Source organism: Hyla sarda, chromosome 8, assembly GCF_029499605.1.
Source record: "Hyla sarda isolate aHylSar1 chromosome 8, aHylSar1.hap1, whole genome shotgun sequence".
Taxonomy (NCBI): Eukaryota; Metazoa; Chordata; class Amphibia; order Anura; family Hylidae; genus Hyla; species Hyla sarda.
In genome coordinates, this window is record NC_079196.1 from 130,396,801 (window position 1) to 130,424,530 (window position 27,730).

The 27,730-nt window shown below is 43.8% G+C and overlaps 1 protein-coding gene and 1 long non-coding RNA gene across 8 annotated transcripts in view; one reads left to right on the top strand and one right to left on the bottom strand.

Annotated features, from left to right (window-relative positions):
- Positions 1-27,730, top strand: part of LOC130284828 (glucose-1-phosphate thymidylyltransferase-like) — a 548,309-nt gene that overhangs the window by 400,109 nt on the left and 120,470 nt on the right. The window lies entirely within an intron of this gene.
- On the bottom strand, positions 1,782-25,492 carry LOC130284831 (uncharacterized). Its single transcript, XR_008847156.1, has 4 exons — positions 25,448-25,492; positions 6,793-6,934; positions 6,304-6,374; positions 1,782-2,397 (listed from the first exon to the last, which is right to left on the bottom strand). It is a non-coding gene; the product is annotated as an uncharacterized LOC130284831 (long non-coding RNA).

A 27,730-nucleotide genomic window follows, 5' to 3' on the forward strand; every position in this document is an offset into this window, starting at 1 on the left:
TAACCGGCATACTTTCACTTTAGATGCGGCGTTCAACTTTGAACGCCGCTTCTAAAGGGTTAATAGCGCGCGGCACCGCGATCAATGCCGCGCGCTATTAGCCATGGGTCCCAGCCGTAGTTAGAGGCCGGGCCCTACCCGCTATGATGGGAGCAGACACATGACGTTCCAGTACGTCATGTGTCCTTAAGGAGTTAAGTGTAGAGTACCCTGTACATTATCAGTGGGAGGGGTTGCGCACCAGTGTACAAGAAAGATATAGTGGAACTGGAGAGGGTTCAAAGACGGGCAACTAGAGTAATACGGGAAATGGGAGGACTACAGTACCCAGAAACATTATCAGAATTAGGGTTATTTAGTTTATAAAAAAGAAGGCTTAGGGGAGACCTAATAACTGTATAAATATATCAGGGGACAGTACAGAGATCTCTCCCATGATCTATTTATATCCAGGACTGTATCAATAACAAGGGGGCATCCTCTACGTCTAGAGGAAAGAAGGTGTCTACACCAGCACAGACGGGGTTCTTTACTGTAAGAGCAGTGAGACTGTGGAATTCTCTCCCGGAGGAGGTGGTCATGGTGAACTCTGTAATAGAGTTCAAAAAGGGGCTGGATGCATTTTTGGAGAGTAATAACATTACTGGTTATGTATACTAGATTTATAGGTACAGAAGGTTGATCCAGGGATCTATTCTGACTGCCATATTTGGAGTCGGGAAGGAATTTTTACCTCTAGTATGAGGGTTTTTTGCCTTCCTCTGGATCAACTCAACTCAATAGGGACTTATTAGGGTTTTGGGTTGAACTTGATGGACTCTGGTCTTTTTTCAACCTTATGAACTATCTTGCTATGATTTAGTGTCAACCCAAGCTGGAGCCCAGATTTGTCGGCCGGTATAGACCTTGGAATCAGTGCGATTGTGAGGTGGCTCCAGTGCCACCACACTCCTGGCACTGTTCGGGGCTGCCTTGAACAGCCCCAATCAAGCTTGTTTTGAGGCTCATGAGGTCAATGGAGACCCAATTGACCACAATTGACCCATGGTGGTTACACCCACCCATCACAGGGGTTTACAGAAGATGCCTGTTGAATAATTTCAGCAGGCATTGTGTTCCGTTCATCGGCAGATTACGGTAATGTATTATTTTTTTTAATTGCTGAAGTATTAAAAAAAAATAAAGCTAAGTATTTAACTTGACATTTAGCTCCCTTAATTGTTTTATTAGAAGAGATGTAAAGCTAAAATATAAAAAAAATAAAATAAAAAAAGAAACTGATTGGTCAACTCCACACCATTGGACATGTCCTGACAAGAATGCAAAAAAAAGAAAACAACAATAATTTAGATATAAAGAAAATATTTGTTGCATACAATAAAAAAGTAAAAAGAAACCAACCCTCCCCCCCTCACCACTCCTAACACCCCCCCCCATGACTATATAACTAAAAACAATAAAAATGTAAACGGAATCTACATAGACCAGTGATAGACCAAGTGCCCAAACCGTAATGCACGCCAACTTTTTTTCCCTCAAAGTGCCAGCACAGCAATTAAAGCAGAATACTGAGGTTTGAGTTTAGAAAAAACTACTCATACAGTTGCCATAACTAGTTAACATCTTTTGTTTTAAAAGAAGAACACAACAACAGAGTTCAATGATCCAAACTTGTTTTTTTTTATTGATAGTTTATAGTTCCACATTAGGTTGTAGTTCCCCCACATTAGATTGGCAGCACAGTTTCCCCACATTAGGCTTGCAGTATAAGTCCCCCCACATTAGGTTGTAGTTCCCCCACATTTGGTGCAGTATAGCTCCCACATTAGGTGCAGTATAGTTCCCCCACATTAGATTGGCAGTATAGTTCCCCCACATTAGGGGCAGTATAGTTCCCCCACATTAGGTTGGCAGTATAGTTCCCCCAGATTAGGTGTGCAGTATAGTTCCCCCACATTAGGTTTGCACAATATAGCAAAAACACCAGTTCACCGACACTCCACTGCACCTGTGCACAGGCCTGGTTAGCAGCGTCTCCAACCACGTGGGTATATGCAGAAAGGAAGGAACGGTCCAGCCCAGGATTGCAGGTAAAAGCAGATTGGCTTTATTGGGTCATGTACACACAGAAACGTCAAATCAGCCGATGCATTTTGGACCTATGCCAGGTCCTTAATCATAGGCTGGGAGGAAGGGGGGTTAGTCTCCTGTGAGGTAGAAGTTTGGGAGCGACCCGAAGCCTCTTCAACAGGATTTCTTTCCCTTCCATCACTCTCTGTAGAAGTTTCCAGAACTGGAGTTGTTGTTCCCTAGGCACATGGAGTTATATCCTCAACTAGGACATCAATCGGTGCATCTTCTTCAGCAAGTTTTTCGGCTTGGTAATTTCCACTTGTTCTGTTCAAAAGACAAAAAAAGAAAAAAATTTAAATTTGAAATTACATTAACCCCTTAAAGACCAGGCCCATTTTGGCCTTAAGGATCAGAGCGTTTTTTGCACAAATGACTACTGTCACTTTAAGCATTAATAACTCGGGGATGCATTTACCTTTCATTCTGATTCCGAGATAGTTTTTTCGTTACCTATTCTACTTTATGTTAGTGGTAAAATTTAATCGATACTTCTGGTGAAAAATTCCAAAATGTTATGAAAAAATAGAAAATTTTGCATTTTTCTAACTTTGAAGCTCTCTGCTTGTAAGGAAAATAGACATTCCAAATAAATTATATTTTGATTCACAAATACAATATGTCTACTTTATGTTTGCATCATAAAGTTGACATGTTTTTACTTTCGGAATACATAAGAGGGCTTCAAAGTTCAGCAGCAATTTTCAAATTGTTCAGCAGCAATTTTCAAATTTTTCACAAAATTTTCAAAATCGGAATTTTTCATGGACCAGTTCAGGTTTGAAGTGGATTTGAAAGGCCTTCATATTAGAAATACCCCATAAATGACCCCATTATAAAAACTGCAACCCTCAAAGTATTCAAAATTACATTCAGTAAGTGTGTTAACCCTTTAGGTGTTTCAGAGGAACAGCAGCAAAGTGAAGGAGAAAATTCAAAATCTTTTTTTTACATTCGCATGTTCTTGGAGACCCAGTTTTTGAATTTTTACAAGGGGTCAAAGGAGTAAAATCCTCTCAAAATTTGTAACCCAATTTATCTTGATAAGGGAATACCTCAGCTTTTTCCCCAAATTTACCATTTTACAAAGGGTAATGGGAGAAAATGCCCCCAAAATTTGTAACCCCATCTCTTCTGAGTATGGAAATACCCCATGTTAGGACGTAAAATGCTCTGCGGGCGAACTACAATGCTCAGAACAGAAGGAGTCACATTTGGCTTTTGGAAAGCACATTTTGTTGGGGTTTTTTGGTTTATGGGGGGCATGTTACATTTAGGAAGCCCCTATGGTGCCAGAACAGCAAAAAAAAAAAACACATGGCATACTATTCTTGAAACTACACCCCCCAAGGAACGTAACAAGTGGTACAGGGAGCCTTAACACCTCACAGGTGTTTGACGACTTTTTGTTAAAGTTGGATGTGTAATGGAAAAAAAAATGTTTTCACTAAAATGCTGTTTTCCCCCCAAATTTTACATTTTTACAAGGGGTAATAGGAGTAAATTACCCCCAAAATTTGTAACCCCACTTCTTCTGAGTCTGGAAATACCCCATGTGTGGACATCAAGTGCTCTGCTGGCGCACTACAATGCTCAGAAGAGGAGGAGCGCCATTAAGCTTTTGGAAAGAGAATTTGTTTGGAATGGAAGTCAGAGGCCATGTGCGTTTACAAAGCCCCCCTTGGTGCCTGAACAGTGGACCCCCCCCCCCCCCCCCCACATGTGACCCCATTTTGGAAACTACACCCCTCACAGAATGTAATAAGGAGTGCAGTGAGTATTTACACCCCACTGGTGTTTGACAGATCTTTGGTACAGTGGGCTGTGCAAATGAAAATTTTCATTTTTCATTTTCATGGACCACTGTTCCAAAAATCTGTCAGACACCTGTGGGGCGTAAATGCTCACTGTACCCCTTATAACATTACGTGAGGGGTGTAGTTTCCAAAATGGGGTCATATGTGGGGGGGGGGGGTTCTGGCACTGTGGGATCTTTGAAAACACACGTGGCCTTCAATTCCTGACAAATTTTCTCTTCAAAAGCCCAATGGTGCTCCCTCTCTTCTGAGCAATGAAGTTCACCCACAGAGCACTTTTCATCCACATATGGGGTATGTTCTTACTCAGAAGAAATGGGGTTACAAATTTTGGGGGGCTTTTTTCCTATTTTCCCTTGTGAAAATGAAAAATTTTGGGTAACACCAGCATTTTAGTGAACATTTTTTTTTTCATTTTCCCATCCAAGTTTAACGAAAATTTGTCAAACACCTGTGGGGTGTGAAGGCTCACTATATCCCTTGTAACATTCCATGAGGGGTGTAGTTTCCAAAATGGAGTCACATGTGGGTATTCATTTTTTTACATTTATGTCAGAATCGCTGTAAAATCAGCCACCCCTGTGCAAATCACCAATTTAGTCCTCAAATGTACATGGTGCGCTCTCACTCCTGAGCCCTGTTGTGCGCCTGCAGAGCATTTTATGCCCACATATGGGGTATTTCCGTACTCAGGAGAAATTGCGTTACAAATTTTGGGGGTCTTTTTTCCCTTTTACCGCTTGTGAAAATAAAAAGTATGGGGCAACACCAGCATGTTAGTCTAAATTTTTTTTTTTAACACTAAAAGGCTGGTGTAACCCCCAACTTTTCCTTTTCATAAGGGGTAAAAGGAGAAAAAGCCCCCAAAATTTGTAGTGCAATTTCTCCCGAGTACGGAAATACCCCATATGTGGCCCTTAACTGTTTCCTTGAAATACGACAGGGCTCTGAAGTGAGAGAGCGCCATGCGCATTTGAGGACAAAATTAGGGATTCCATAGAGGTAGACAATGGGGTATTCTAGGCCAGTGATTCCCAAACAGGGTGCCTCCAGCTGTTGCTAAACTCCTTGCATGTCTGGACAGTCAGTGGCTGTCCGGAAATGCTGGGAGTTTTTGCTTTGCAAAGCTGGAGGCTCAGTTTTGGAAACACTGCCCTACAATACGTTTTTCATTTTTATTGGGGGGGACAGTGTAAGGGGGTGTATATGTAGTGTTTTACCCTTTATTTTGTGTTAGTGTAGTGTAGTGTTTTTAGGGTACATTCGCACTGGCGGGTTATGGTGAGTTTCCTGCTAGGAAAAGCAGGAAACCCACTGTAAACTCGCTCGTGTGAATGTACCCTGTACATTCACTTGGGGGGGGGGGGCAAACCTCCAGCTGTTTCAAAACTACAACTCCCAGCATGTACTGGTAGACCGTGCATGCTGGGAGTTGTACTTTTGCAATAGCTGGAGGTACACTGGTTGGAAAACCTTCAGTTAGCTTCTGTTACCTAACTCAGTATTTTACCAAGCAGTGTGCCTCCAGCTGTGGCAAAACTACAACTCCCAGCATGTACTGATCACCGAAGGGCATGCGCGGAGATGTAGTTATGCAACAGCTGGAGGTACGCAACTACAACTCCCAGCATACCGAGACAGCTTTTTGCTGTGTGGGCATGCTGGGAGTTGTAGTTTTGCAAGATCTAGGGGGCCACAGTATAGAGACCACTGAACAGTGATCTCCAAACTGTAGCCCTCTAGCTGTTGCAAAGCTACAAATCCCAGCATGCCCACACAGCAAACAGCTGTCTGGGCATGCTGGGAGTTGTAGCTTTGCAACATCTGGAGGGCTACAGTTTAGAGACCACAGGTCTCAGACTATAGACCTCCACATATTGCTAAGCAACTCACCGGCCTTCCGTAGGATCCAAGGATCCATCCTCTTCAGCCGCCCCAATCTGCTATTGGTCATAGCAGGGATAGTAGGGGTGGCACCCCTGCCACCTCACTCTTATCACTTCAGGGGGATTGTGGGTGTCTTTGACAATCCCGATTCCCCTTATTTTCTGGGTCACCGGGTCACCATAGACCCATATGAACCGGGATCGTCGCAAATCGGCGGTGCGAATTCGTGACCCCCCCTGGGCATTTGCGCGGGCTTCCTTCTGATCGATATCAGCATCATCCCGGTCCGGTCCCCGTCCGGCGCGTGACGGGGGCCGAAATTCCCACGGACGTACTCGTACGTCCTTGGTCCTTAAGTGGTTAAAAAATAATAATAAACTAACGGACGAAGTTGCCTGCTTTGTTGAAGGAAACTCAGCTGGTCCTCATAAGAGATTTTTGCCTGCTTTGCCGGGGATGATCCACTAACCTCCTGTTGCTTATTAGAGACCTTTATGTAGTAGTCGCTGGTGGACTTCCATCTTGTACGTAGTTCTTTTACTGTAAGATAAAAGTGTAAAAAACTTTATTTAGCAGAGTGCCACGGATGTCAATCTGTTGTGATCATGGTTTCGGAGGGGTTAATGGCCCACATGAGTCCAATTTCTGCTGTTATAAGCCTGGACCTGCAGTGCATGACATGAGCACAACTCCAGTGTTCATACTCTTGGACAGGCCGTAAATCTACGTCATGGTGCGTTAAGTACTAGAGCGAACTTACAGTAAATTTGATTCGTCACAAACTTCTCGGCTCGGCAGTTGATGATTTATCCTGCATTTATCCAGTTCGCTCATCTCTATTAAGTACCACTGCACCAGGACGTACATTAACGTACAATTTCATTTGGAATAATGACAAAATGTCATCTGTATGGTCAAATCAAAGCATAAAATTTGGAAAAAAAAACCTATTACTTACGAATATCTTCTCTTAAATGTTCAGACTTTTCTTGTAAGTTATCATACATTGCATTAGCTATGGACTCACACGCATTTTGTATTAGCATTCTGTTGCTGTGGTTTTGGTCCGATCTGTCCCACGACAGTGATCTTGACTGAACCTGTAAAAAAAAAAAGTATAAATATTTGAATAAATGTTTGACTAATTTAAAAATATTTAAGAGTGGCACTAAGATACAAACTACAACTCCCATCAAGCCCTGATACAGCCTGTGATAGAGCTGATGCCCCAACCAAAAACTACAACTCCCAGCATGTTGGACTATATAGTAGTATATAGTATAGGTCAATGTTTCCCACCCAAGGGTACCTCCAGCTGTTGCTAAACTACAACCCTCATGATGGAGGAACGTAATGTAGTATATAGTATAGGTCAGAGTTTCCCACCCAGGTTTACCTCCAGCTGTTGCTAAACTACAACCCCCATGATGGAGGAACATAACGTAGTATATAGTATAGGTCAGTTTTTGGAAACACTGCTGTATACAGTGACTTTAGGGCAGCTGCGGGCCCCCACTCAAGAACGGACCCTCGGGCAGTGACCAAGTGCTCAACCTGTCAGTCCACCCCCGAATGTACAGTGGGGAAAAGAAGTATTTAGTCAGCCACCAATTGTGCAAGTTCTCCCGCTTAAAAAGATGAGAGAGGCCTGTAATTTTCATCATAGGTATACCTCAACTATGAGAGGCATAATGAGAAAAAAAAAATCCATAAAATCACACTGTCTGATTTTTTTAAAGAATTTATTTGCAAATTATGGTGGAAAATAAGTATTTGGTCAATAACAAAAGTTCATCTTAATTCTTTGTTATATACCCTTTATTGGCAATGACAGATGTCAAATGTTTTCTGTAATTCTTCACAAGGTTTCCACACACTGTTGCTGGTATTTTAGCCCATTCCTCCATGCAGATCTCATCTAGAGCAGTGATGTTTTGGGGCTGTCGCTGGCCAACACAGACTTTTCATTCCCTCCAAAGGTTTTCTATGGGGTTGAGATCTGGAAACTGACTAGGCCACTCCAGGACCTTGAAATACTTCTTACGAAGCCACTCCTTTGTTGCCCAGGTGGTGTGTTTGGCATCATTGTCATGCTGAAAGACCCAGCCACGTTTCATCTTCAATGCCCTTGCTGATGGAAGGAGGTTTTCCCTCAAAATCTCACGATACATGGCCCTATTCATTCTTTCCTTTACACGGATCAGTCGTCCTTGTCCCTTGGTAGAAAAACTGTGCCAAGGCATGATGTTTCCACCCCCATGCTTTACAGTTGGTATGGTGTTCTATGGATGCAACTCGGCATTCTTTCTCCTCCAAACACGATGAGTTGAGTTTTTGCCAAAAAGTTCTACTTTGGTTTCATCTGACCATATGACTTCTCCCAATCCTCTTTTGGATCATCCAAATGCTCTCTAGCAAACTTCAGACGGGCCCGGACATGTACTGGCTTAAGTAGGGGGACACGTCTGGCACTGCATGATTTGAGTCCCTGGCGGTGTAGTGTGTTAATGATGGTAACCTTTGTTACTTTGGTCCCAGCTCTCTGTAGGTCATTCACTAGGTCTCCCTATGTGGTTCTGGGACTTTTGCTTACCGTTCTTGTGATCATTTTGATACCATGGGATGAGATCATGCGAGAAGCCCCAGATCGAAGGAGATTATCAGTGGTCTTACATATTCTCATAATTGCTCCCACAGTTGATTTCTTCAGACCAAGCTGCCTGCCTATTGCAGATTCAGTCTTCCCAGCCTGGTGCAGGTCTACAATTTTGTTTCTGGTGTCCTTCGATAGCTCTTTGGTCTTGGCCATAGTGGAATTTGGAGTGTGACTGTTTGAGGTTGTGGACAGGTGTCTTTTATACTGATAACAAGTTCAAACAGGGGGCATTAATACAGGTAATGAGGGGAGGACAGAGGAGACTCTTAAAGAAGTTGTTACAGGTCTGTGACAACCAGAAATCTTGCTTGTTTGTAGGTGACCAAATACTTATATTCCACCATAATTTGCAAATAAATCCTTTAACCCCTTAACGACCATGGACATAAATGTACGTCATGGTGCGGCGGTACTTAGCGTACCAGGACGTACATTTCAGTCCTGTGTATGACCACAAGCATTGGAGCGGTTTTTGCATCATACACTGCAGTTCCCGGCTGCTATCAGCCAGGAATCGTGCGGATGTCAACCATTAACCCCTCAGATGCTGTAATCAATACAGATCACGGCATCTGCAGCAATACGCATGTTAAAGGGGTACTCCCGTGGAAAACTTTTTTTTTTTTTTTAAATCAACTGGTGCCAGAAAATCAGGAGAAAATCCCCATAGAAAACATATGCTGCTCTGGACAGTTCCTAAAGTTGACAGCCGAGGTCAGCAGTGAGCACTGTGGTCATGACATCAGAGGAAATGCATTTCTTTTTGGGATTTCTCTTTAGTACTGGAAGGATTAAGTACTGGAAGGATTAAGATTTTTTAATAGAAGTGATTTACAAATCTGTTTAACTTTCTGGCACCAGTTGATTTAAAAAAAAAAAGTTTTCCACGGGAGTACCCTTTTAACCTCTTTAGGACATAGGATGTTCTCTAACGTCCCCACTACCTGGGCTTTAATGCCCAAGGACGTTAGAGAACGCCTGGTAATTTTTCATGATCCTGGTTGTCACAGACAGCCAGGACCATGCTGGAGGCTAGGAGCGAGGTGGCAAGCCTGCCACCTCCTCCTATCCCCTGCGATTCCTCGGTTAGCTAACCGACCAATCGCAGGGGGGGCGGTTACTTCCTCCCGCCCTGCCCGGTCCCTGGAAGTCTGGAGAGGACAGGAGGAAGACCGGAGGACGAGGTGGGGGACGGGGGAGTGCTGAGGCCCGGCCCCGGTACTTACCTCGTCCCTGAAGACCCGGATCCCGGCGATGAAGGCGGCGGCGACAGGTGAGTTCCTCTTCAGCCGCGGTCGGGCCCTTTACAGCAATGCACGTCGCCGTAAAGCGACATGCATTGCTGTAATGAGACCCTGTATACTACAACTCCCAGCATGCCCAGCCAGCCCTTTGCGTCTGGGCATGCTGGAAGTTGCAGTTTTACAACATCTGGAGGTCCACAGTTTGGAGACCACTGTGCCCTTCCAGATGTTGCAAAACTACACATCCTCAGCATGCCCCTACTGTCCAGGCATGCTGGGAGTTGTAGTTCTGTAACATCTGGCCCTTCAGATGTTGCAGAACTACAACTCCCAGCATGCCTGGACAGTTTTGGCATACTGGGAGTTGTAGTTTTGCAACATCTAGAAGGGCACAGATTGGGAACCACTGTATTAGTGGTCTGCAAACTGTAGTCCTTCAGATGTTGCAAAACTACAACTCCAAGCATGCTGGGAGTTTTAGTTCGGCAACATCTGGCTCTAAAGATGTTGCCGAACTACTACTTCCAGCATTCCTGAGAATGTTTGGGAGTTGTGGTACTCGCTGTAATCCCCCGCCCGTGTGACTGTACCCTAAAAACACTACACTACACTACACTAACACAAAATAAAATAAAAAGTAAAAAATACTACATATACACATACCCCTACACAGCCCCCCTCCCCAATAAAAATGAAAAACGTCTGGTACGCCACTGTTTCCAAAATGGAGCCTCCAGCTGTTGCAAAACAACAACTCCCAGTATTGCCGGACAGCCGTTGACTGTCCAAGCATACTGGGAGTTTTGCAACAGCTGGAGGCACCCTGTTTGGGAATCACTGGCGTAGAATACCCCTATGTCCACCCCTATGCAAATCCCTAATTCAGGCCTCAAATGCACATGGCACTCTCACTTTGGAGCCCTGTCGTATTTCAAAGCAACAGTTTAGGGTCACATATGGGGTATCGCCGTACTCGGGAGAAATTGGGTTACAAATTTTGGGGGGCTTTTTCTCCTTTAACCCCTTATGAAAAGGTGAAGTTGGGGTCTACAACAGCATGTTTACACTAACACGCTGGTGTTGCCCTATACTGTTCATTTTGACAAGAGGTAAAAGGGAAAAAAGCCCCCCAAAATTTGTAATGCAACTTCTCCCGACTACGGAGATACCCCATATGTGGGGGAAAAGTGCTCTGGGGGTGCACAACAAGGCCCAGAAGGGAGAGTGCACCATGTACATTTGAGGTGATTTGCACAGGAGTGGCTGATTGTTACAGCGGTTTTGACAAACTCAAAAAAAAAAAACACTTGTGACCGCATTTTGGAAACTACACCCCTCACGGAATGTAATGAGGGTTGCAGTGATAATTTACACCCCACTGGTGTCTGACAGATCTTTGGAACCGTGGGCTGTGCAAATTAAAAATTTTGTACAGCCCACTGTTCCAAAGATCTGACAGACACCAGTGGGGGGTAAATGCTCACTGTACCCCTTGTTACGTTCCTCAAGGGGTCTAGTTTCCAAAATGCCATGTGGGGGTTATTTTGCTGTCCTGGCACCATAGGGGCTTCCTAAATGCAACATGCCCCCCGAGCAAAATTTGCTCTCCAAAAGCCAAATATGACTCCTTCTCTTCTGAGCATTGTAGTTCGCCCGTAGTGCACTTCAGGTCCACTTATGGGGTACCTTCATACTCAGAAGAGATAGGGTTACAAATTTTGGGGGATCTTTTCTGCTATTAACCCTTGCAAAAATGTGAAATTTGGGGGGAAACACACATTTTAGTGAATTTTTTTTTTTTTTTACATATGTAAAAGTCGTAAAACACCTGTGGGGTGTTAAGGTTATTTTTACCCCTTGTTACGTTCCCCAAGGGGTCTAGTTTCCAAAATGGTGTGCCATGTGGGGATTTTTTGCTGTTCTGGCACCATAGGGGATTCCTAAATGCGACATGCCCCCCGACCAAAATTTGCTCTCAAAAAGCCAAATATGACTCCTTCTCTTCTGAGCATTGTAGTTCGCCCGTAGTGCACTTCAGGTCAACTTAGGGGTACCTCCATACTCAGAAGAGATGGGGTTACAAATTTTGGGGAATCTTTTCTGCTATTAACCCTTGCAAAAATGTGAAATTTGGGGGGAAACACACATTTTTGTGATTTTTTTTTTTTTTTTTTACATATGTAAAAGTCGTGAAACACCTGTGGGGTGTTAAGGTTCACTTTACCCCTTGTTACGTTCCCCAAGGGGTCTAGTTTCCGAAATGGTATGCCATGTGGGGATTTTTTGCTGTTCTGGTACCATAGGGGCTTCCTAAATGCAACATGCCCCCCAAAAACCATTTCAGAAAAACGTACTCTCCAAAATCCCCTTGTCGCTCCTTCGCTTCTGAGCCCTCTACTGCGCCCGCCGAACAATTTACATAGGCATATGAGGTATGTGCTTACTCGAGAGAAATTGGGCTACAAATATAAGTATAAATTTTCTCGTTCTACCCCTTGTAAAAATAAAAAAATTGGGTCTACAAGAACATGCGAGTGTAAAAAATGAAGATTGTGAATTTTCTCCTTCACTTTGCTGCTATTCCTGTGAAACACCTAAAGGGTTAAATCGCTGACTGAATGTCATTTTGAATACTTTGGGGGTTGCAGTTTTTATAATGGGGTCATTTGTGGGGTACTTCTAATATGAAGACCCTTCAAATCCACTTCAAACCTGAACTGGTCCCTGAAAAATAGTGAGTTTGAAAATTTTGTGAAAAATTGGAAAATTGCTGCTGAACTTTGAAGCCCTCTGGTGTCTTCCAAAAGTAAAATCACGTCAATTTTATTATGCAGACATAAAGTAGACATATTTTATATGTGAATAAAAAATTTTTTTATTTGGAATATTCATTTTCCTTACAAGCAGAGAGCTTCAAAGTTAGAAAAATGCAAAATTTTCAATTTTTTCATCAAATTTTGGAATTTTTCACTAAGAAACGATGCAAGTATCGACAAAATTTTACCAATATCATAAAGTAGAATATGTTAAAAAAAAAAAATAATCTCTGAATCAGAATGATAGGTAAAAGCATCCCAGAGTTATTAATGTTTAAAATGACAGTGGTCAGATGTTCAAAAAACGCTCTAAGGTGTAAAATGGCCTGGTCCTTAAGGGGTTAAAATAGATGACCGGATCGCCCGCAGTGCTGCCGCGGGGATCCGATCATCTGTCATGGCGGCCGGAGGTCCCCTCACCTGCCTCCGGCCGTCTCCTCTGGTCTTCTGCTCTGGTCTGAGATCGAGCAGACGAGAGCAGAAGATAGCCGATAATACTGATCAGTGCTATGCCCTATGCATAACACTAGACAGTATTAGCAATCAACTGATTGCTATTGATAGTCCCCTATAGGGATATAAAAAAAAAAGTTGAAAAATTTAAAAATAAAAAGTAAAAAAAATTAGAAAAATCCCCTCCCCAATAAAAACTAAAATTGCCCCTTTTTCCCATTTTACCCCCAAAAAGCGAACATTAAAAAAAAAACTGTTTGGTATCACCACGTGCATAAATGTCCAAACTATCAAAATATAATGTTAATGAACCCGTATGGGGAACGGCGTAAACGTAAAAAAAATCATAAATCCAAAAATTCAGCTTTTTGTCACATTTTATTTGAAATTCTTTTAAATAAAAAGTGATCTAAAAGTTTTACACAGTGACCTAGAATGGCCCCGACATATGATGAAATTGACATACGATGGCCTCTCGGAGGCCATCGCATGTCGATGTCAGCATAGACATACAATGCTTTTTTATGTCGGGGCCATCGCATTAACTGCTATCTGGCAGCGCCAAATGCTTAACCTGCTGCCGGATAGCAGCTTAATGTTTCCCATGTGGTGCGGTAAGTATTACTTACCCCTCCACGATGCTCCGGGGTGCCCTCCGGGTCCAGCGCTGGTCTTCCGGTGTCTTCTCGGCCCTCTCTGATGACGTCAATACGCTGCTGCGCACGTCATCCAATAGGAATGACGTATGCAGCGGCGTAATGACGTCGCTACGCAGGCCCAGTAAGGCCTTGCGGAAGAAATCAGAGGACCGGAGAAGACAGCAGAGGACCGGAGAAGACAGCGGATAGTCCAGCGGAGGCCCGGGGACACCATCTCGAGCGGCGGGGACAGGTGAGTACTGCTTCCTATACTTTACATTGCACGAATCCCTCAACATACGATGGATTCGACAAACGATGGCTCGTTTGGAATGAATTGCCATCGTATGTTGAGGGACCACTGTATATGCAAATGTGGTATATAACGTGTCTCGTAACGGCATCGGTGCAGTTGGACGGGAGTTCTTGTTGCACGGTACCAGGGGGGGCCACGTTACTGTAATGGATTAGGCTTTTCGGACGAATTTCTGCTTGCTGCGCACATCAGCGGGGCGCAGGCACTATGCCCGCACTGCGCGTTGCCAGTTCTGCTCTCTTCAGCGGTACGCAGGAGCCGGGAGCGGGTGGATGGCATGGTCGGGGAGACGCATGATGGTTGCCCCGCCCCTTGGGTACAATACTCCGGTACACATAGCGCTCCGGAGCCAGAGGCAACATGGTGATTGAGCTGCTTTCACCCCCCTTGGGTATTACAAGGGATAGGCGTCAGGTTAACATGCCAGATGAGCATTTGCTCATTCGGTTGTTCCATGCGATTTCTTTTCTGGGGGTCATAGTTAAGGTTTATAATATAACACACTTAGGTTCCTAATACGGCATAATACTCTAAAAGTGATATGACTATGTTTCCGTACGGTTTATTCTTCATGTTGTCATTTAATATGACACACTCATGTGGTGTAACATGTTGATATTTTCCTTACAGTATGCAGGCTTTCATACAATATACAAGCTGGTATAGTTTTATAGGATACACAATAATATTTTTATACAATAGGTATGCTTGTATAGTCATACAGGACACACTTTAGTATTTTCCATGCAGCATACACGGTTGTAGTTAATACAGTATACACGCTAGTATTTCCCATACAGTATACACGCTAGTATTTCCCATACATAATACACGCTAGTATTTTCATACAATATACACGATGGTATTTTATACAGCATACACGATTGTATTTTCATTCAGTATATACGCTTGTATTTTCATACAGTAGACACGCTTGTTTTTATATAATGTACACATTTGTATTATCATACAGTAGGCACGTCTGTATTTTCATACACGCTTGCATTTTCATACAGTGTATACGCTTGCATTTCCATACGGTATGCACACTGGTATTTTCATATAGTAAATACGCTGGTATTTTCATACAGTATACACGCTTGTATTTCATACGGTATACACACTTGTAGTTCATACGATATACACGCTTGTAGTTCATACAGTATACACACTTGTAGTTCATACGGTATACACGCTTGTAGTTCATACGGTATACACGCATGTAGTTCATACGGTATACACTCTTGTAGTTCATACGGTATACACGCTTGTAGTTCATACAGTATACATGCTTGTAGTTCATACAGTATACACGCTTGTAGTTCATACGGTATACACGCTTGTAGTTCAATACGGTATACACGCTTGTAGTTCATACGGTATACACGCTTGTAGTTCAGACTGTACACACGCTTGTAGTTCAGACAGTACACACGCTTGTAGTTCAGACAGCATACACGCTTGTAGTTCAGACAGCATACACGCTTGTAGTTCACACAGCATACACGCTTGTGGTTCATACAGTATACACGCTTGTAGTTCAGACAGTGTACATGCTTGTGTGTCATACAGTGTACATGCTGGTGTCATAAGGTGTACACGCTTGTGTGTCATGCGGTATACACGCTTGTGTGTCATGCGGTATACACGCTTGTGTGTCATGCGGTATACACGCTTGTGTGTCATGCGGTATACACGCTTGTGTGTCATGCGGTATACACGCTTGTGTGTCATGCGGTATACACGCTTGTGTGTCATGCGGTGTACACGCTTGTGTGTCATGCGGTATAACGCTTGCGTTTCATACAGTACACACTTTTGTGTTCAGACAGTGTACACGCTTGTGTGTCATACAATGTACACGCTGGTGTCATATGGTGTACACGCTTGTGTGTCATGCGGTATACACGCTTGTGTGTCATGCGGTGTACACGCTTGTGTGTCATACAGTATACACGCTTGTATTTTCAGATGGGATACGCGCTTGTGTTTTCAGTTGGGATACACGCCTGTGTTCTTATACGGCATACACGCTGGTATTTTCAGGCAGTACGCATGCCGTGTTGCGTACAGTATACACGCTTTTTCATACAATAGACATGGGTGTATGTTATACAGCATACACGGCTGTATTTTCATTCAGTACTCACTTACTTTTCGTTGTACATTCATTTAGTATACACTTGTATTTTCATTCAGTATATTCATTTAGGATACACACTTGCTTTTTCATATACGCTTGTATTTTTTCATTCAGGACACACGCTTGGATGTTCATACAGTAAACGCTTGTGTTTTTTGCAGGATAGGCGCTTGTATTTTTCAGGTAGTGTACATGCTGGTATTGGCATGCAGTACATGCGATGGTATTTGCATGCAGTACATGCAATTGTATTTTCATACAGTATACTCGCTCGTATTGTCATATAGTATACGCTTGTATTTTCCGTATAGCATTCACGCTTGTTTTTTCCATATATACATGCTTATGTTTGCATATAAATTGCATATAGTATATACGATTGTATTTTCCATATAGTTTACTTGCTTGGGTTTTCTTACGGTATGCACGCTCATCTTTCATATAGTATACACGCTAGTGTTTCGTACGGTATACACGCTTGCTTTTTTCGCACAGTATACACACTTGTATTTCCAGTACAGTATACACGTTGGTTTTTTTAGTACAACATACACGCTTGTGTTTCCAGTACACTATACACGCTTGTATTTCCAGTACAGTATACACGCTTGTATTTCCAGCACAGTATACACGCTTGTATTTCCAGTGCAGTATACACGATTGTATTTTCCATACAGTATACACGATTGTATTTTCCGTACAGTATACACGATTGTATTTTCCGTACAGTATACACGATTGTATTTTCCGTACAGTATACACGATTGTATTTTCCGTACAGTATACACGATGGTATTATCTGTATGGTATACACGACTGCATTTTCCATACAGTATACACGATTGTATCTTCTGTACAGTAGGCACGATTGCATTGTCCGTACAGTATACATGATTGCATTTTCCCTACAGTATACATGATTGTGTTTTCCGTACAGTATACACGATGGCATTTTCCGTGAAGTATACACGATCGCATTTCCCATACTGTATGCATGCTGGTGGTTACCATACAGTATGCATGCCGGTGGTTGTCGTGGTGTGCGCACTGGTGTCTGCTATACGGCGTGCATGCCTGTATTTTGCGTACGGTGTGCCCGCCTGTGGTTGGCATACGGGGTGCACGCTGGTGTTTTACCATTCGGTGTGTATGCTGGTAATTATCATAAGGTATACACTCTTGTATGTTCCATTCAGTTTACACGCTCAGTTTCCATACAGGATAACACGATCATGTTTTATATGGTGTGACACTTAGGTTTCCAAACGGTTCAAAACGTTCATGTTTCCTTACAATATTTCAGTCATATTTTCCATATGGCATGTCATACTATTGTTCACCATACGGTACAACACGCTCATGTTCCATACGTGGTATACGCTCAGGTTTCCACACGTTATTATACGCTTATGTGTCTATACGGCATAACACGTGGTGTTCCATACGATCAATTTCCATATAGCTTACACACACACCCATAGGCTTCCATACGGTATTACACGCTAATCGGGCTATAGTATAGCTGGATCATGTTTTCACACTGTGGTAAGCATAGGTGTCTATGGTAATTTTATTTAGACATGTGTAACTGAGTCTTGTTGCCATAATATGGGTACGTATACCTACGTCATTTCGCATATTGTCTGAGCATTGACCACGGCACATGCACTACGTAAGTTCTAGTATTCTACGTATTCTTTACTACTTGCATGACGCGATGCTTATCTTCCCATACGTTTCGGGTACCTAGTAAACGTCTCCGTACACGTACGTTTATTTCAAGCAGGTTACCTTAGTTCTGATTCCACGTTTATGAATAGGTCAGGTCACGTTACCATACCACCGTTATAGGTTTCTACTCCAAGCTATCTTACTTTGCATACGGTAGTCACACGCTTACGTCATTGATGCGGGTATAACACTGCGTGCTAGGCATAGTGCTGATTTTCTCACACATTTAAGGTAATTACAGTGCACGAATCTTACACGTAATGGTCATACGCATCATGCATATAGGCGCATTATCAACCATTTTGGATCATGTCACATTTACAGGTTGTGGATATTCTCAGCCTGCCTGTCACGTCTGCAGAGGAATACATCATTTGGGCTATTGTTTCGGACAAGTTATCCTGAGCAATAGCAGCAGGACACATAGAGGAGTATATACCTGACATGCCTGACACGTTCTCAGGTGGGATATACTACTTGGTTATTGTTGTTGACACGTTTTCACAGCAATAACATCACTACACATAGGCAGCTGTATACCTGTGATGCCTGTCACGTTCTCAGGTGGGATGCACTGCATAGTCGTATGTTCTGACACGTTTGCAGGATACGACTGCCATACCGGCATTAAAGTGATCATTTACAGGTGACATATTCACACATGGTAACATGGTTCAGTTAGTTGTTTTTCTCCCATAGTTATGGTCGTTGAGTTAGGGAATAGTTCGTTGTATCGGCAGTATACGTCTGTAATGTTCTGTGTCTCATGACCGTAGGTTTCTTTCTACGGTTTCCCTACAGTTTGTCAGGTTTGGACCATAGTCCTGGAAACTGCATACTAGGAGAGTGGGTCATGAGGTACAGTGGGATAGGGAGCTGTTTGGTCAGTCCATTCAGCAAGTTCAGGTGGCGAATATGCACATGGTGTCTAGATGATAGCTATGGCTTCTGGTGAGGTAAGTGTCATTATAGGGATGTCCGTAGTACTATTGGATACTCGCTGAGGGGGTTAGGACCATGGCCTGAAGGCTGGGTTGGCAGCTCAGGCTCTGATATCACTAAGGGCATATTATATACTACTCCCCTAGGCATGCTGTTTTGCCCTCTTAAGGTGTACCCCCGACGGCGGCCCGGGCACACCTCTGCCGCAGATTAGGTAAGGTAGGTTATGTCTGGTATTCTTGTTACAGGATAGTAAGTAGTGTTATAGTTACATCATGGTATGTTTATGTTAGGTAGGCGTATGTTCCATACGCACTGAAAGCCCTGACCATAAGTTAAAGGTTGAATGAAAACCTGGGTTTATGGGATGGGCCTGGGTGGTATAAATACCAGTACGTGCAGGCTCAGGTGCACGTTGGACGTCACGCTGTCCCACCCATCAGCCCTCCCTCTTTTTTCAAGTCTTCCGTCAGCCTCATTCAGGGTATGCCCTCTTAAGTTGTACCCCTGACGGCGGCCCGGGCACACCTCTGCCGCAGATTAGGTAAGGTAGGTTATGTCTGGTATTCTTGTTACAGGATAGGAAGTAGTGTTATAGTTACATCATGGTATGTTAGGTTAGGTAGGCGTACGTTCCATACGCACTGAAAGGCCCTGACCATAAATATACCTATATAGTATATATATCCTCCTAGTAGGTTGGCTGAATATATATTTAATTCGTGGGGCATGCATTATGTCATACTACTAACCTTACAAATATGGTACTTCTCTGAAGTCTTAACGTGACTACGTGACCATTCTCCTGCTACAAATATACTGAAATAGTATATAGTGTGTCATGTTGTCTATCTATAGACATGATATCCTTTGACAACTCCTGAGCACGTTATTTCAACATGTGGTTACCATAACTTTGATACATATATTCAGTACATAATATTGTATATTACAAAAATATTATTTATCACTGGGCTACTCCGCTCTGGGACCATAATGACCCGTTGTCCTCTAATCTCCGGACTTTCCTTGCTGAATTCCGTAATGTATTTGAGGTACTGGCCCGGGCTTCTTCAGCGGAGGCAGCTTTACTGAATCTCTCAAGGAAAGTCTTTGGTGGGAGAATAAGCAGTACAATTCCGCATCTTGGCCTCTGGCCTGGAATAATGAGGCTTTGTGTGCCACTTTTAAAAAGGGTCTCTCAAGTAGGATCAAGGACGCCTAGGCGGCTCGAGATCTTCCTTCTTCCCGTACTGATCTCATCAACCTTGCTACTGGCATTGACGTACAGTTCACGGAGAGACAAAAGGTCCTTTGACGTGAGAGGGAACCTCTCCGGTCACGGCGTTATCCCCGTTTGGCTCCCTGTTTTTCAATGTCCTCAACAATCATCTCCAACTCCACCTACAGAGGAGCCCATGCAGGTGGACCGCATTAGACTTTCTTCTCAAGAAATAACCCGTAGACGTAATGAGAGCTTATGTCTTTATTGTTCCAGTCCTAAACACTTCCTAAAAGAGTGTACTCTTTGTCTTTAGCATCCGGGAAATGCTCGCACCTAGGGCATTTAGGTGAGGCTTCCCTGGGTGAGAATAGTACCTCTCCACGTTTGACCATGCCTGTTCTACTTTATACTCCTATGAAGTCTTCATTCCTCGCCTCAGCCTTCCTCGATTCTGGTTCTGCAGGAAACTTTATTGATGCCACCCAGGTCCAAAAACATTGTTTATCAGTGTCTTGGCTAATAAAGCCACTGTGTATTTCTTCTGTTAACGGTGAGCACCTGAAGTGTAAGGTCCTTTTTTGCACAGAACCTCTCGTCATGCAAGTAGGAGTGTTACACAAGGAAAAGATACAGTTCTTTGTACTTCCACATTGTACTTCTGAACTTCTTCTAGGACTTCCTTGGCAACAGCTTCATTCTCCTCAATTTGATTGGAATTCAGGAGAGGTTTCTCGTTGGGGAGCTTTTTGTCAAGGTCACTGTCCTGAGCCCATTGTTTCATCACCTACCATTAAGTCAAGCATACCTTCCCCTTATCATGACTTTGCTGATGTATTCTGTGAAAACAAGCAGAGACTCTTCCACCACATCGTCCTTACGATTGTCCCATTGATCTTCAACCAGGAACTACACTTCCTCGGGGAAGAATGTATCCATTTTCTGTACCTGAGACACAAGCAATGGAAAAATATATTCAAGAAAACCTTAAAGGGTACCTCTCATCAAATAAACTTTTGATATATTTTAGATTAATGAATGTTGAATAACTTCAATAGCATGTTAATGAAAAATATGCTTCTTTCTATTGTATTTTTCCCGATCAGTCCTGTCAGCAAGCATTTCTGACTCATGCTGGAGTCCTAAACACTCAGAGCTGCCAGCCTGCTTTGTTCACAGCCAAACAGGCTGTGAACAAAGCAGGCTGGCAGCTCTGAGTGTTCTCCTTTGTGAACAAAGCAGACTGGCAGCTCGTAGTGTTTAGGACTCCAGCATGAGTCTGAAATGCTTGCAATTGTAAAGTTATTCTGCATACATTAATCTATAATATATCAAAAGTTTTTTTGATGAGAGGTACCCTTTAAAGATGGATTCTTCTTTGTTGGAAAAAAAGATGGCTCTCTTCGACCTTGCATTGACTATCGGGAACTAAATAAAATCACAATCAAAAATCGCTCACCTTTGCCTCTGATCTCAGAACTCTTTGATAGTCTACGTGGAGCCAAAATCTTCGCTAAATTAGACCTCCAGTGCCCTTTGTTCTCATTTAAAAATGAATCTGGACTTTTCTTCCGCTTACCACCCTCAATCCAATGGGCAAGTGGAGAGAGTTAATCAGGTCCTGGAAGGCTACTTGCGGCATTTTGTTTCAGCTCAGCAGGAAATTGGGTTGATCTTCTGCTTTGGGCAGAGTTTTCATACAATCATAAAGACTCTGAGTCCACAAAGACTTCTCCCTTTTTTGTTGTCTATGGTCTTCATCCTCGTCCACCTCTGGAGTGCCGGCCGTAGATACCCTAATCAGAAATCTTGTATCCATTTGGCAAAAGACTCGACACTCGTTACTTTCCGCTTCCTCCCAAATAAAGTCTCAAGTGGACAAGAAAGATGACCTCCTCCATCTTTCTCCTGGTGGCAATGTCTGGCTCTCCTCCAAGTATATATGCTTTAAGATTCCCAGTTATAAGTTGGGTCCTCGTTACCTGGGTCCATTTGTGGTTCTTCAAAAAATCAATCCTGTCTCTTACAAATTACATCTACCCTCCTCCATTCTCGTGTCCTGGGCATTAATATGGGCAACGCTCTGGACGTGCTGTCCATGAGCGCACCCCTTCTGTTTGTCTTGATGGCTCTGGGACTTGCTATGCGGGACGCTTCCACATGCCAGCTCCGGGCATCTCCTCACCTACCCCCGTCCCCAGCCTCTCTTCTGTTCTGCTTTTCCGGCGTGTGCATCCCCTCTCCTTCAGGCGCACCCTCAATGGCGTTGCTAGATTTAAAGGGCCAGTACGCCCTTAATTGGTTCCCTGCTGGGCGGACCCTATATTAGTCCGGCAGACTACGCTTCGTTGCCACCTGCCTCTTGACCCGTACTTTGTCTGACTTTGCCTTCATCTGTGCCAAGCTTCATCTGGGCAACCTATGTGGACGGATCATACCAGGGGTAGTGACCTGGGTGCCGCCTGCCGCTGCAAGTCCATTCCGCTTTGTGGTGGGCTCTGGTGAAAACCAGCGGCACCTTAGACTCCGCTCCCTGGTACGGTTCAGTCATAGTTCACACAGGACAGCGGATCCACTACTACTCAGCCGTCACGGTAAGATCTTTACATCCGCTTAGCAAACTCCAACCTGCTTCTCAACAGACGTGGCTAGAAGACAGAAGCTGTTCAGAAAGGTATACAAATTTTAAGTTACTTCTATTTAAAAATCATAATCATTCTAGTACTTATCAGCTGCTGTATTCTCCAGAGGAAGTTGTATAGTTCTTTTCAGTCTTACCACAGTGTTCTCTGCTGTCACCTGTGTTTGTGTCAGGAACTGTCCGGAGCAGGATATATATGCTTTGGACAGTTCCTAACACAGACAGAGGTGGCAGCAACACTCTGGTCAGACTTGAAATAACTACACATCTTCCTTTGGAGCATACAGCAGCTCATAATTTCCGGAAGGTTTGAGATTTATAAATAGACATAATGTACAAATCTGTCTAACTTTCGGGCACTAGTTAATTTGAAAACATTTTTATTGTACCGGAGTATTCCTTCAATAAGTGGACTGGGATCTGTGGTTTTAACGATTTATGGAATCAATTTTAATACATACTAGCTGAGTACCCGGCGCTGCCCTGTTTTTCCTATCTTATCCTTGTGGGGGAGAAAAAGCAACCTAGGAGGAAGCTTTTGTCCTCATATACATAGGCGTGCGCAGCCTATTGCATTAGGGTGTGCACCCTTGAGTTGTGGTTTTGGTCACCATATATTGTATCAGGGCATGCTGGGAATTCTAGTTGGTAACTGCACCTCCCAGCATTGCATTCCTTCAAGGGAGGGGTTTTTGTAATGGTTGGCGTTGGTGATTCGGGCTGGTGATGTCAGGGATGTCCGGTGGGGCTGGTGTTTTAGTATTGAGAATAAAATAAAAAAATAAAAAGTCCTGCAGCAGCGGGCCACGGCCGCGGTGACCTCATATCCCGTCCTCATAACCTGTCCTCATATCCCGACCTCATATCCCGTCCTCATATCCTGTCCCCACATCTCGTCCCCATATCCCGACCTCATATCCAAACCTCATATTCCATCTAACTATTATATATTTTAATTTGCCATATAAGTAACATGTAATATCTCCAGCTGTTCGGAAGTAATGCTGGAAAATACATTTCCCATAGATTTACATTGGACTTTAAACAAAAACCCCCACCCTCGCAATAAGGGTAGGTTAGGGTTAAATTAACTATCCTATATTTTTAGTGGACATGTAAGTGACATGTGAGTATTATGGAAATAGCTTCAGCTGTTTGAAAGTTGTATGGGACTTAACCCCTTAACGACCACGGATGTATATTTACGTCCACGGCCGGCTTCCGATCTGTGAAGCGCGCTCAGAAGCTGAGTGTGCTTCGTATTTGCTGGGTCCCAGTTGCTATCAGCAACCAGGACCCGCAACTAATACCGGACATGGTCTGATCGGGCTGATGTCCGGTATTAGCCCTTTAGACGTCGTGATCAAAGTTGATTGTGGCACTTAAAGCGGGATAAATCCATGCCAGTTAGCTTAGCGGAGCTGAAATCGTGGCGTCCCCAACAGCTGAGAGGACAGCGCGAGGTGCCTTACCATGCTCCTCGCTGTCTGAGATCCAGGCTTGAGCAATCAAGCGCAGATAACACTGATCAATGTTATGCTATGGCATAGCAGTGATCAATTTAAGTGATCAGTGTGTGCAATGTTATAGCCCCCTATGCTGTAACATTGCAAAAAAAAAGTGTAAAAAAAGTTAATAAACGTGATGTAACCCTTTTCCTAATAAAAGTTTGACTCTCCCCCTTTTCCAATAAAAAAAAACTGTAAATAAACATAAACATATGTGTATCACCGTGTGCGTAAATTTCCAATCTATAAAAATATATTGTTAATTGAACCGCACGGTCAATACCGTACGCGTAAAAAAATTCCAAAGTTCATTATACCGTATTTTTTGTCACTTTTTATGCCATAAAAAAAAAGAATAAAAAGCGATCAAAAAGTCAGATCAAAACAAAAATGGTACCGATAAAAACTTCAGATCACGGTACAAAAAATGAGCCCTCAAACTGCCCCGTATGTGGAAGAATTAAAGAGTTATAGGGGTCAGAAATGAACATTTTTAAACATTAATTTTTGTGCATGTAGTTTGGATTTTTACCAGAAGACAAAATCAAAGCTATAAAAGTAGGGTATAATTTTAGTCGTATGGACCTACAGAATAAAGATAAGGTGTTATTTTTACCGAAAATTTACTGTGTAGAAACGGAAGCCCCCAAAAGTGACAAAATGGCATTTTTTCTTCAATTTTGTCGCACAATGATTTTTTTTTTGGATTTCGCCATATATTTTGGGGGAAATGATAGATGTCATAACAAAGTAGAATTGGTGGCGCAAAAAATAAGCCTTCATATGGATTTTTAGGTACAAAATTGAAAGGGTTATGATTTTTAAAAGATAAGGAGGAAACAACAAAAGTGCCAAAACAGAAAAATACCCTGTCCTTAAGGGGTTAAACAAAAAACCCTGACTCTAGCAAATATGGGTGGGTAAGGGTTAAATAACATATCCTATGTTTGTTGTTGACATATAAGTAACATGTGTACCAAGTTTCATGTTAATATCTTTAGCCATTTGGAAGTGATGCTGGAGCATACATACACACATGCATACCTACATACATACATACACACATACATTGACTTTAATATACAGTGACCCCCCCGACTTACGATGTCCCCGACATATAATCATTTCAACATACGATGGCCTCTCAGAGCCCATCGTATGTTGAAGGCAGCATCGACATACGATGCTGCTGTGTGTCGGGGCCATCGTACAAACAGCTATCTGACAGCACTGATAACTTCAGTAACTGACAGATAGTTGTTTAATGTGCCCTGTGTGCCCCGTTCTGCCTCCTGTTACTCACATGCTGTCCTGCTAACTCACGCCGGCTTCCACTGTGAGCTCCGTGTAATCCCCCCCCCCGCCCCCCCCCCCCAGTGCAGCCATAGCCAATAGCCTGCAGCATCTTGCTGCAGGCATCCAATGAGCTGCTGGCTGCCCTCCCCTTCCTTTCCTATAGAGCTGTAGTTGGCAGTATCATAATGGAGGACATTCTGTCCCCCCCTGAAGGTATTTAAAGAACTGTAAAGTACTGTATGCGATGTCACACATCACATAGAATACATAGACACACAATACACCCCATACATCAATGTTTCCCTATCAGTGTGCCACCAGCTGTTGCAAAACTATAACTCCCAGCATGCCCAGACAGTCAATGGCTGTACATGCATGCTGGGAGTTGTAGTTGTGCAACAGCTGGAGGCACCCTGGTTTGTTAAACACTCCCCATACACTCCACATACAATGGTCATCCCAGAACCAATTGGCAGTTTCCCATAGAGATATGTATTCAACATACAATGGTTCCGAGGCCCCAGAACCAATTACCATTTTTACATAGACATATGTACTCGACATATGATGGTTTCAACATATGATGGTTTTTCTGGAACCAATTAATATCATATGTTGAGGGACCACTGTATATAGATGTAATGTTTTACAATATACCTTTGTTGGGAAGTTCAATATCCTGTGATCCCTGTGATACTTGACTGTAAATAAGCTATGTTGTATTGATAGATTTGAAAAGAAGCAGGTATACCCGCTAACCCCCTGGTCATTAAAATAGGAATAGTAGTTATGAAAGGGATGATATGAATGAGAGCGAGTGTGATTTATCTTTTGTTTTGTTATCTTTTGTTTTGTGTCCTCCTGCTCTGCAGGGGTTATGTTTATTATGTTGGTATTGTTTCTATTGTTTCTTTTTGTGGAAAATAATAATAAAAAAAGAATTACCGTATATACTCGAGTATAAACCAACCCGAATATAAGCCGAGGCCCCTAATTTCACCCCAAAATCCCAGGAAAAGTTATTGACTCGAGTATAAGCCTAGGGTGGGAAATACATCATCCGCCCCTGTCATCATCCAGACCCCCCCGTCATTAACACCCTCATCATCATCACCCTGTCATCATCCCCCCTTCATCATCACCGCCTGTCATCATCCCCCCTTCATCATCACCGCCTGTCATCATCCCCTTGTCATAATCCCACACCCCCCCCTTCATCAACCCCATGTCATCATCCCACACCCCCCCTTCATCATCCCCTTGTCATCATCCCACACCCCCCTTCATCATCCCCTTGTCATCATCCCACACCCCCCCTTCATCATCCCCTTGTCATAATCCCACTCCCCCTTCATCATCCCCTTGTCATTATCCCACACCCCCCTTCATCTTCCCCTTGTCATCATCGCCACATGTCATCAGCCTCCCTCCCCCCCTTCATCATCACCGCTTGTCAATGTCCCACCTGACGACCTCCCCACCGGACAGTCCTGCAGCACCGGACCAGCGCACCCTAACGTCCCGCCGAGCGGAGGTGAGTACAGAACCAAAGGCGGTGAGAGGGGGGGGGGGGGGCTGGATGATGTCGAAGGCCGCAGTGGTCTTCAACCTGCGGACCTCCAGATGTTTCAAAACTACAACTCCCGGCAAGCCCGGGCAGTAATCGGCTGTCCGGGCTTGCTGGGAGTTATAGTTTTGAAACTTCTAGAGGTCCGCAGGTTGAAGACCACTGCGGCCTTCGACATCATCCAGACACCCCCCCCCCCCCTCTCACCGCCTTTAGTTCTGTACTCACCTCCGCTCGGCGGGACGTTAGGGTGCGCTGGTCCGGTGCTGCAGGACTGTCCGGTGGGGAGGTCGTCCGGTGGGATAGTGGTTCCGGGCTGTCCATCTTCACCGGGGGGCCTCTTCTCAGCGCTTCGGGCCCGGAATAGAGGCGTTGCCTTGACGACGACGCAGAGGGACGTTGCTAATGAACGTCCCTGTGCGTCGTCGTCAAGGCAGCGTGACTATTCTGGGGCCGGGCCCGAAGCGCTTAGAAGAGGCCTCCCCGGTGAAGATAGCAGCCCGGAACCACTATCCCACCGGACGACCTCCTCACCGGACAGTCCTGCAGCACCGGACCAGCGCTGAGCGGAGGCGAGTACTGTACAGAACTAAAGGGGGTGAGAGGGGGCTGGATGATGTCGAAGGCCGCAGTGGTCTTCAACCTGCGGACCTCCAGAGGTTTCAAAACTACAACTCCCAGCAAGCCCGGACAGCCGATGGGAGTTGTAGTTTTGAAACATCT